The 12,155-nt window shown below is 48.8% G+C and overlaps 1 protein-coding gene across 1 annotated transcript in view; it reads left to right on the top strand.

Annotated features, from left to right (window-relative positions):
- LOC146812629 (uncharacterized) overlaps window positions 1-12,155 on the top strand; it is a 314,705-nt gene that overhangs the window by 277,893 nt on the left and 24,657 nt on the right. The window lies entirely within an intron of this gene.

Genomic DNA, 12,155 nt, shown 5'->3' with positions numbered 1-12,155 from the left:
GTATTTGTGAGGGGTCTGTTGGGTGTAGTGCATGGAGGGAGGGTGTGGTAGCAGGACCGTCATTTTGAGGCTGTATATAAAAATTGGCAGATTCAAGACATTTTGTTCTTTCAGAGGTGGTGTAAAGCTTGATGGTTATGCTCCTTAAGGAGTCCAACATGAGCGCATCCTGCTAGGTAGGTCGCCTCCTTCCCCTCCCCCCCCCCCCCCCCCCCCCCTCTTCGGCTGCAGCTCCACCTACACTCGCCGATTATCTACGTGCCCTTCGCTCCTCTGTGCCCTGCTGCCCAGTTGCTTTTGTCCCCTTCTTGTGTGCCCCGTCCCCTCTGTTCCCCGCTGCCCAGTTTGCTTTTTGTGTCCCCCTGTTGTGCCTGCTCTCCCCCTCACAGCTCCCGTTCCCACCGCTGATTCCCCTGCGGCACGCCCCACGCCCATTCGCTGCCCCCTGCCTCCCAGCTGCTCCTCACTCTCTCCTCCCCTTAAAATGGCAGCCGCTGCGCGGCCACACTGAAGGTGCGCCTAAGGCAAGCCCGTCTGCGACTGGACCGTGCCCAGCACCAGAACCCATGGCCCCCACCCCAGCCATGACGACCGCCTCGGATACGTCGTCCGCACCCTCATCGCTCTCAACCCAGGACGGACCCCCACCTGCTGCAGGGCCAACCCGAAGAGCACCCCCAGTCCCTTCGTCTGCCAGAACTGCAGCTTCTCCTGCGTCGAAGACGCAGAGACACATGGCACGACAGAACACAACCAGCTCCGATGCATCCTGATCAACACCCGCTCCGCACACAAACACGCCGTAGAACTCTGGGACCTACTAGACACCGCATCATCAGACGTCGCCTTCCTGACCGAGACCTGGATGAATGAAGCCTCCTCTCCAGACATCGCTATTGCCATCCCCAACTGATACAAGATCGCCTGCAGAGACCGCACCGACTGAGTCGGAGGAGGAATCTCCATCGTCCACAAGAAAACCATCAAGGTCTCAACAAACACAGACGACACTGAGCACCGCCGAACACATGCACTTCCAGATCCACACGGACCCCAAGACCACCTTAAGAGGCACCCTCTTCTACAGACGACCCCGACCACAAGTCTGCGACGCCGTTGCCTACTTCACGCACTGACCTCCACCGACTACATCCTCCTCGGAGACCTGAACTTACATCTGGAGAACGACGACAGCAACTCCTCCACCCTCAGACAATGGATGGACGACTGCAACAATATTTTAGCCCCGCTAAAAAAACAATCCCTCAAAGACGCCAGCAAGAGCCAACTGGCTCACCCCAGAACTCCTAGCGTCCAAGCACACCTGCCGGAAATTGGAGAACATATGGCACAGCGAGAAATCGCCGGACAGCCGCGCAGCCCACAAAGATGCCATCCGCAACCACCACCACCTCATCAGTACTGCCAAGAGGACTTCCTTCAAAGACAGCCTCGATGACAACAACGCACACAACAGCAAGGAGCTCTTCAACATGGTGAAGGAACTCTCCAATGACATCCCACCATCGCAAGCCCTGTGCGACTCCCTCGCCACCTTCTTCCACTGCTAGATCGCAGACATCCACGATAGCTTCAACCCCCAGACGACCCTAACAGGCCCCAACACGCCAGATCCCCTGACAACCTGGGCCAACGTGAGCATCGAAGACGCAATGAAGACCATGGGCGCAATCCACTCCAGCTAGCCATCTGACCCTTTTCCACACCAAATCTTCAACAAAGGCGGCAGCTCCATCGCACCCCACCTGCGCAACATCAACCTCTCCTTCGAGACCGCGACCTTCCCTGAAAGCTGGAAACACGCCGAGATCAACGCCCTACTGAAGAAACCTGAGCAAACTCAAACTTCCGGCCCATCTCCCTGCTCTCATTCCCAGCTAAGGTCATTGAGAAGATAGTCAACATCCAGCTCACCCGCTACCTCGCAGACCACAGCATCCTGGACCCCTCCCAGTCAGGATTCTGCAGCGACCGCCCACCTCGCTGCCACAGACTACATCAGGATCCTACTGGACAAAGGCGAGACGGCGGCCCTCATCCTTCTGGACGTCACTGCCATCTTTGACACCGTCTGCCACTGCACACTACGCACACGACTCCATGATGCAGGGATCCGAGACCAGGCCCTGGACTGAACCTCCTCCTCCTTCGGCAGAACCCAGAGAGTCCGCCTCCCCGTTCCGATCCGAAGTCTTCGAGAATCTGCAGTGTCCCGCAGGGATCCCCCCCTCAGCCTGATGCTATTCAACATCTACATGGTGCCCCTCACACATCGCCTGACATCACAACCTCAACATAATGTTACGCCGACGACACGCAACTGATCCTCTCCCTCACCAAGGACCCCCCTCACTGCCAAATCCAACCTCCACCAGGGAATGAAGGCCGTCGCCGACTGGATGGAGGATAGCCACCTCAAGCTGAACACAGACAAGACAGAGACCCTCATCCACTGGCTCAACCCCTTAGCATGGGATGACTCCTGGTGACCTGTGTTGCTCGGAACACCCCCCTGCCCCCCCGCACCCACCCACCTACCACGCACGCAACCTGGGAGTCATCCTCAACTCGCAACTCACCATGACCAAACAAGTCAACGCTGTCTCCTCCACCTGCTTCAATACCCTCCGTATGCTCCGCAAGATCTACAGATGGATCCCGACTGACACAAGGAAAAGTCGCCCAAGGCTCTAGTCAGCAGCAGACTAGACTACGGAAACGCCCTCTACGCCGGAGGCCCGACCAAGCTCAACAGACTGCAAAGAATCCAGAATGCCTCTGCACGCCTGATCCTCTCTGTCACATGCCGTGACCACATCACCCCCCCACCTGAGGAACCTGCACTGGCTCCCTGTCGACAAAAGAAACTCCAAGCTCCTGATCCACGCACACCAGGCACTCCACAATACCGGCCCAGCCCATCTCAACAGTCTACTCTCCTTCTACCTACCCAACAGGAAACTCTGCTCCTCAGACCTCTCCCTGGCTACCATCCCACGCATCTGTAGAACCACAGCTGGAGGCAAATCCTTCTCCCACCGTGCTGCCAAGACCTGGAACACTCTTCTACCCCCCCCCCCCGGGCTCCCCCCATCATTCCATGACAAACCGAAGACCTTCTAACCTTCAGGAGACAACTCAAGACCTGGCTGTTCGACCAGTCGCAAAAGCACCCCCCTCTCCCCACCCTCAGCGCATTGAAACCATTGCGGGTATGTAGTGCGCTTTACAAATGATTGATTGCTTGCCATCACAACGAAGTGTGTATTTTTGACTAGTTATATCTTAAGTTTCTGTTTTTTTTTTTTTTTTTTTTTTTTGTTTTTTTTTGTTGAGGATGTGTACTTGATAGTTCTGATGCCTTTGTCTCATTGTGTTCCTCCTTCTCCCCCCCCACCCCCCCCAGCATATGAGTTAAGCAATTGACTACTGGACCCTGAATTGCTGAGGTGTGTGTGTGTGTATATATGTGTATATGTATATATAAATCCTGTTTGCGGTAAACACTGGTGTGCTGCCTGATCGCTGTTGGTGCTTTTGGAGTGGCGCTACCGCTAGCGCTCAGATAATATGAAAAATAATCCCCAATCGAGTTAAATTGAGGAGCCAGCACTCTTCGTCGTGGGGGTTCTCGTTTATTGTGCAAGTTACATCGGACCCATGGACCTAGCAGGGACACGTTTCAGCAGTCAAGCTGCCTTTTTCAACCTGAAATGCGCCATAATGGTACTTGTTTTTAAAACATTCATTGACATTGAAGATGCACTACATTTCAAAATGATTGGGTCAAAGCAAACACGTGGGCTAACAACCATTCAAAAATCGGCAAAATCGCAACATTGTTCCACAAACCGCAACAGTGTAAATCCTTCAGTTTTAAACCACTCTTAAAGCAATTCACATTGTGCTGTTCTGCGTTAATGCCCTCTAGTTCATTTCATTTGACAGAGGTTCCCATCATGCTACATTCTGCTTTCCATAAAACCCGGACTGTATTTTTTGCTTGTCCTTGACTATGAAACAAAGCATCTGCTTAATGTCATTTAAAATTCGAAACAGCGCATTATTTCAAGTTCATTGCAATTGTACTTCAAGGATTGTTACCAACTTTGTTGAAAAGATCATTTTAAAAAAGCACTCATTTCGAGGGCATTCTGTTCTTTGTTGCAAGATAGATTCCTTAATTCAGTACCATTGTTCCAAAATATAAGGAGACTCACAGTGGTAACTGCCCGAAGTTTCAAATCCTTGGGTTCAATGAAACCAGTTCCGATAAGCAGCAGTACGGACCCACGAGATCACCGCATCCTTGGTCAGTACCATTTGCGGTGCCCAGCTCCATGAAGGGAAAGGTTATACCAGGGGGAGGATGCGCCAATGAGCAGAGAAGCTCCAGTCCCCGCCAAGGGAGCTTAGGCTCCCAGCGTATGAACCCGCTCCTCCACGTCTGCCTTTTCCTCCTCTCCGTCGCCGCTCTCCTTACATGGGGGCACACCTGCCTCAAAATGTAAATCCTGTTTGCGGTAAATGTAGTGCATCTTCAATGTCAATGAATGTTTTTAAAACAAGTACCATTATGGCGCATTTCAGGTTGAAAAAGGCAGCTTGACTGCCGAAACGCGTCCCTGCTATGTCCATGGGTCCGATGTAACTTGCACAATAAACGAGAACCCCCACGACGAAGAGTGCTGGCTCCTCAATTTAACTCGATTGGGGATTATTTTATATATATGTATATATGTATATATGCCACAAGGAATCGCCTCACAACTTGCACACCTTTTCTCGTACAAGAGACGAACACGGACCCAGTAGTAAGTGCTTGTTTTCTTTATTCAGTCCAATACTGCACCACCGCCATGACGCGTTTCGGCCTACCAGAGGCCTTGATCACATGGCGCCATAGTTAGAAGCCTGAACATTTAAAGTGCTAGTGCAGGGTCACGTGCAAAATCCTCATAATGAACATAGACAACAGAATTCATCATTGAAATGTCGATGCAAGTATAAAATACAATACATACATATAATTATAAAATACATTGATATCTCACGGCAAAGGAGAGGGGGCACAGAAAATAAAATAACATGACTGTGCAGTAAATGACCATTTGCGAAATGTGAATATATTAAAGATTATGATACCAGTTCGCCATCGAAAAACACAATGGTAATTGTAATAACAGAATGTCTACATATCAGCACCATTCATTTAGGTTTCTTTCCAGGGGGGCACACAAATGTAAAACCAGAAAGCTAATGTAATTACTGGGCGGGCATCCCATTGCTACCAGCCATGAGGGGGAATGTCCCCTGATTGCCATTAACTAATCCATAATATTAGATAGTAAGATCCCAAGTGGGTGTCATATTCTGGGACGGTTGTCATTTTAACGCGCGTATTATGCGCTGTGCTGGCGATTGGTTGGACACGCGCAGAACTGCTGGTGCGCTTTTTTAAATCTCCCTGTTTTCTATTTTCGTTTATGTTAGTTTAGTGTTTGCCCTGTTTTTAACTTAGGCCCCTTACCTGCACTTTAAATTGGTCGTCACCGTGTTGGAGCGGGTCCTCTTCCCTGACAGCTCGCGCTTGCCGGCCATATTGGGGGAACTCCGGGACGCCTGGCGGCGCCATTTTGGAGGTTGACGCGCTAGTTGTCACAAGGACACTAGGCGCCTATTTTAGACGGGAGATGGCGCGCAGCGGATACGCGCAGCGGGACCGCCGTAATTCCGCCGGAGTTACGCCTGAGTTCAGCCCGTCTGCGCCCGTCCGCGCTGAGGACGGGCTGCAGGCTGGGCTGGACTCTAGTACTTCCGTGCCTTCCACACTTACGAGGAGGTGGTACCTAGTACATGAGCTCTTAGCTCTTAGACCTCCGCCTCGACGTTGTCATCACAGCTGGTCGCCGTATGAGCTAACACGCTATTCTTCCTGTCCATGGTGTCATGTGGTGCTCTGCCCTTTGGCTTGTGGTGGAAAGGTACGTGTTAAACTCCCATCACCTTTGATTGCCTTATTCCCCAGAACTGGCTTCTTGATTAATGCTCGGTCACTTATAAAAAACAATATAGCTTTCCACGAGTTTGTCAATGACAGGCAACCCGACTGGGTATTTGTTACTGAAACTTGGGCATCTGCCTCGTCGGGCCATGATCTGTTGTTGGCAATACCGGAGGGCTACACCTTATACAGACAGGATAGATTGGGACGGAGAGGGGGGGGTCTGGCAATCATCTGTAGGGCCCCAATCTTGGGCTCCATCAAAACACTGTCTGACCCTGCGGACGCTTTTGAGGCCTTATATTTTTGCATAACTTGCTCTCCGACAGTCTTTTACTGGTATCCTGGTCTATAGACCGCCGGGCCCCAGAACCAGCTTTTGCTCTGAGCTGTTCCGTATCCTGGAACCATACTTTGACAAACCTCATTTTTCTATCTTGGGGGATTTCAATTTTCATTTAGATGATGTGGTTTCTAGGGATTCTGCTCAGCTCATTGACGCGTTGGAAGCCTGTGAGTTTATTCAGCGTGTAAATCATCCGACGCACAGGGCCGGTCACACCTTGGACGGGGTGTTTACTAATGATCCTAGACTCTCTGTTGGCTCTCCCCTCCCCTTGGTCTGGTTGGACCACTCTGCGGTGCCCCTTGGTCTTTTACGTGCTACCAAGGATCCTCTCACTGTTGCTCCTCGTAACAGAGCTCTGAAAAGAGGATATCGGAATATCAATAATCAAGCCCTTGTTCCTTTCCTAAGAGATTGTGGTATTTCCGCTTTAAGAGACGTGGATGGGGCCGCTCAGGAGCTTGTCAACTCTATCACTACTGCGGTGGATATGTTAGCTCCCGCCTCTCTACGCTATGTTGCACGGCGGAAACCCTCTGCACCCTGGTTTACGGAGCCTTTAAGACTCCTAAGAAAATCCTGCAGGACTAAGGAGAGGAAATGGCGGCAGTCATGGGCTCCTGCTGACAGAGGATCATAAACGGACACTGCGAGAATATAAATCTCGAGTTATCAAGGAGAAGCAGGAATATTTCTCCCAGCTGACAACTGCGCTTCCCTCATCTAAAGAGCTTTTTAAGATTGTGGGCTCATTGTGCTCGCTTCAGACCCCTGATCCAGTGGTGGCCTCGCAAGAGCTTTGCAATAATCTTTCCGATTTTTTTTTTTTTTTTTTTTTTTTTTTTTTTTTTCTTTTTTCTACAATAAAATCTCGGATATCCACTTGGCCCTTGATAGTCAGAAGAAGATGCTGGATGAGCATTCTCTGAGTAGCATTAAGGCCGCGGAATCCTGGAGGAGAGACCCACATATCTCTTTCCCACTTTCCGCTTCTCTCTCTCGAGGATCTCAACCTATTGTTGGATCGGACCAAGTCAGCCTCCCCGGCCGATCCCTGTCCGTTGAAAGTTTTAAGGGACTGCAGGGAATCACTTCTGCCACCGTTTCTGGCAGTCTTGAATGCGGCCTTGACTCAGGGCATTTTTCCAATGGTCTGGAAAAAGGCCATAGTGAAACCCCTCCTAAAAAAATCCTCCTTGGATCCGGGAGTGATGAAGAACTTTAGGCCCATCTCCCTTTTGCCTGCCCCTGCAAAGATGCTTGAAGCCCATTTAAACTCTCACCTTTCCACCTTCCTTGATTCCTCTGGGTTCTTAGATAGTTCGCAGCATGGTTTCAGGAAGTTTCATAGTACTGAATCTGCTCTGACTATGGTAGTGGATAACATCCGGCGTAAAGTTGATCTGGGTCAGTCGACGATTCTTGTTTTGCTGGATCTGACTGCAGCATTTGATACCCTGTCTCCCTCTACCCTTACATCACGGTTGAGGGAGGCAGGGGTCGCAGGACAGGCTCTCAGCCTTCTTGACTCCTTCTTACATCAGAGAGAGCAAAGAGTTCTGCTGGGTGATTACCTTTCCCCTGCTAAATCTTTGCAATGTGGAGTGCCCCAGGGTTCGGCCTTAAGCCCCACCCTATTTAATTTGTATGTGGCCCCCCTTGCAAGATTAGTAAGATCGCAGGGGATGGAGGTAGTATCATATGCGGATGACACTCAGATTATGGTGTCCCTTAACCATTCTCTGGGTGTCTCTGCCGCGAGCTTTAGGGCCTGCATGCAGATGGTCGCTGAGTGGATGGTGCTTAACTCTTTAAAACTTAATGCCGATTAAACGGAGGTTCTCGTGTTCGGCAAAGATCAAAACATCTGGTCCAATGAGTGGTGGCCTCCTTCCCTAGGAACCTGCCCTACTCCTTCCTCTACGGCTAGGAATCTTGGTGTCATTTTCGATACCTCACTTGCCATGAATAGCCAGACTAACAGGACCGTGGCTACTTGCTGGGGAATTATTAAAATCCTAAAACGCATCATTCATTATCTGTCCCCGCAGGCACGAAAACATAGTCATGGCCCTCGTGGGCTCCAGATTAGATTACTGCAATGCACTTTATGCGGAGTCTAATAAATATTTGTTACAACGTCTGCAGGTAGTTCAGAACGCTGCCGCTAGATTTGTTTTAGCACTTCCCAGGGACTCTTCTGCGACGATGGCCAGGAGGAACTTGCACTGGCTCCCTATCAGATTTAGAATTTCATTCAGACTCCTTTGTCTCACTTATAGAGCCGTGCAGGCTTGCCCCTCAATTGCTTTGGGGTCTCTGCTCACTCGATATATTCCTGGCAGGTCTTTGCGTTCTGCAGACTCCAACAAGCTTGTGGTCCCTCGCTCTAAAAAATCCAGATGGGGGAGCAGAGCTTTTTCCACTGTTGCGCCTCTACTCGAATGGTCTTCCCCTAGAGATTAAGGCTCTTCCTTCTGTCTTTGTTTAGAAAAGCGCTTAAAACCTGGTTCTTTATAAAGGCCTATCAGTAAGATCTCATGTTTTCCTCCAGTCAGCTTTTATGTTAGGCGCCTTGACGCCCATTGGGCTAAGTTTGCGCGTTACAAGTCTCGCTTCATTCATTCATTCATTCATTGTCCTGAACCCTGACACGATCAAAGGTAACAACCTTTCTGTGTATACAACGGCGTGAGGAGTGTCAATGCACTTTATCACTGTGCTAGTCATTGATGTGCCCTGTACGTGAATGGATTAATCCAATGTAGCTGGTAAACCTGTACCTGATGTCGGTTTACTACTGATGTCAATATTGCCTCCTGTATCTGGCTATGTTCTAAAGTGCTCGTGCTCAAAGGTTTTTAAAAACAGAAGAATTTTAGTGAATAATAGGAAAGAGGAGAAAGTAAGGAAAAGGGGAAAGGAAAGTGACTTCACATTATTTACATTCCTATTTCCAGGAGGATAGGCATGAAGTTAAACTGACATTGGATGTGTGATACCAGACTGATAGTGGATGGTTACCTCATAGCCACGTATAGAAATCTTCGCTGGAGTTTAGTCCATTCGGTGTTTTGGAGTCTAGCTCCAAAATGTACCATGTTTCCAATCTCCTTAGTCGGGCTTCTCGGTCCCCACCCCGTCTGAGTGGTGGAACTTAGTCAATTACGAAGTAGCTAAGATGTTCTAGACTGCTTTTTATGTTTCTCCTTGAAGTGTCTAGCTACTGGGTAGGAAACGTCATGGTTTGTAATAGCCCTCATGTGCTCGAGTATACGTTTGTGCGCCTGCAATTTGGTGCTACCAATGTATTGCAGGCCACATGTGCACTCCAGCACATACTGCAGTCAGTCCTGCATGTTAGTTTTTTAGTGATTTTGCATGGAGTTTCAAAGAAAGGGGAAGAATACGATGTCATGCTTTTGCCCAACGTGCAAGCTTTGAAGGTGAAGCATTTGATGAACCCTTTGCTGGCTTGTAGCCAATTGCCAGTGTTGGTACCTATTTCGGGGCTACTTTTTACTAACATATTGCTCATTGAGCGAGCCTTCTGAAATGTAATGGCAGGGGCATTTGGTACCGTCCCGCCGATCACCGGATCATTGCGTATAAGAGCCCAATTTTTCTTAAATTCTACGCTATGTATTTTGTTGGCGGCTGTAAGTTAAAATCAGTCTGGGTGCATCTGCATGATTCGAACCTGGGCTAATGGCTAGTGTGGAGTCAGACTTCAAACTCAAAACTTGACCTCTTGGTAGAGATCTTGTTTCGGATATGGCCTTGTCTATGACTGATGGAGAGTACCCCCTTGCTAAAAACCTTACTTTCCTCTTGGGCTGTCCAACAATTCTCATCAGTACTACAAATCAGTCTTATGCGCAGCATCTCCCCATAAGGGATGCTGCGAATAAGATGCTCCAGGTGATGGCTACTTGGGTGAAGCACTGTGTTGCCTGCAGTTTTTTTGCGGTGTAGTTTGGTTTCAAGTCTCCCATGAAGTGTGAATTTCCAGATCTAAAAAGTTGACATTCGTTTGACCCATCTGCGCTGTGAACTGCAGGTTCAACTGGTTGACATTGATTTCCTGAATAAAGCTCAAGGCTGCTGACTCCGAACCTTTCCAAATCAAAAATAGGTCGTCTGTATAGCGATACCAGACAATGATGTTTGTCATGGTATCGCTAAAATCTTTGTGGAGGACTTGCTCCTCCCACATGCACATGTGCAAACACGCGTAGCTTGGGGAAAAGCAAGCCCCCATTGCCACGCCTCTTAGCTGTTGAAACACAACATTCTGGAATAAGTAATAGTTGTTGTTGAGACAGATAGAAATCATTGCCAAGATCATTTTACAATGGTCCATCATGTACATAGGTTCGGTCCTGAGAAAATGTTCCACTGCTTTCATCCCATCTTGATGGTGTATGCTGGTGTACAGCGCGGTTACATCAAGGGTGATTAACCAGTAGTCCTCCTGCCACCCGATATTATCAATTTTCCTCAGGAAGTCATTGGTGTCCTGTAGGTAAGAAGGCAGTCGCTTTGCATATTGACTTTTTCCTGCAAAAATATGTAGAGGTCTTTTCCATGATGCTGCCCTTGGCCGAAATAATTGGTCTGCCTGGGGGTTTTGTAACGTTTTTATGAATTTTGGGGATTAAATAGAAGACCGGGATGATTGACTTTCAGGAACTTGAATTCATCAGTGCTAAGAAGACCGGCGCTCTTCCACGCCAACAACTTGTTGTAAAAATCGCCCCAAGCTGCCTTGACCACTTTCCACTCACTCCTTTTTTTTTTATAGCAGGATCTGTCATTCAAATGGAGTAGAGCTTCTTCCACGTACAACTGACGGGGCCAAGGAACAATGTTCCCTCCTTTGTCCGATTGACGGACAATCACATGATCATTGTTTTGAATCTTTCATCATTTGGCCATATCCATGATTCCAATATTGTTTCTGCCAAGAGCACTTAATGGACTTGTGCAAAGTTTTTAACTGGCTGGTCACCATTTCGTTATAGATTTCAATATTGTCATGTACCATTATTGGGTTGTACGTGGATTTAGGTTTAAAGGGTGTCTTGCCTGGTTTGTTGGTTTCCCCTTGTGCCATGCCTTCACTCGGCCCTCCTCGTACAGATCTTGTAAATCACATAGATTGAAGTCCCCCACGGCTCCTACTGGTGGACTGGATACACTGAGGGGAACTTCCGCCTGGGTTGGCTGAGCTTCAACTTTATTGATCTCAAAGAATTTGCGAAGCTTTAATTTCCGTATGTATTTATACAAATCTATGCGCGCTTGTGCATAGTTAAAGTTGTCAGCCGGGCAGAATGAAAGACCAAGGGCCAGAATTTTCTCCTCCTTGGGGCTTAGTTGCATATCAAAGGTTAATGACAGTGAGGGGTTTGGGAATGGCGCTGGCTATTTGCGAATCCATCGCTTTTGTCCTCTCTTGTTCTGTGGTTTGTACCCGCTGCTTGATTTTGCGGTGTTGTCTTCGTTCCCTTCGTTTGGTGTTTGCTCTCTTATCTTTGTTTTTTGTGAGCGTGGCCTTTGGGTTTGTCGTCTGTCCTGGCGCAGGCAATCCACCTCCTGCGCCAGTGTGAATCGTGTAAACCCCAGTTCCGTGCTTGCCGCAACCTGCTCATTTTCTGACTCACTGCCTGGAACTGAACTTGGGTCAGACACAGAAGTCGAGGATTGCATAGTATCCCTCATCCCTGAGGGATGCGATACCCTAGGAACCAAGCTACCCTTCTGTTTCAACGAGTCAAATTT

The sequence above is a fragment of the Triturus cristatus genome, chromosome 7, assembly GCF_964204655.1.
Source record: "Triturus cristatus chromosome 7, aTriCri1.1, whole genome shotgun sequence".
Lineage (NCBI taxonomy): Eukaryota > Metazoa > Chordata > Amphibia > Caudata > Salamandridae > Triturus > Triturus cristatus.
This window is presented reverse-complemented; position numbering and strand designations above follow the sequence as displayed.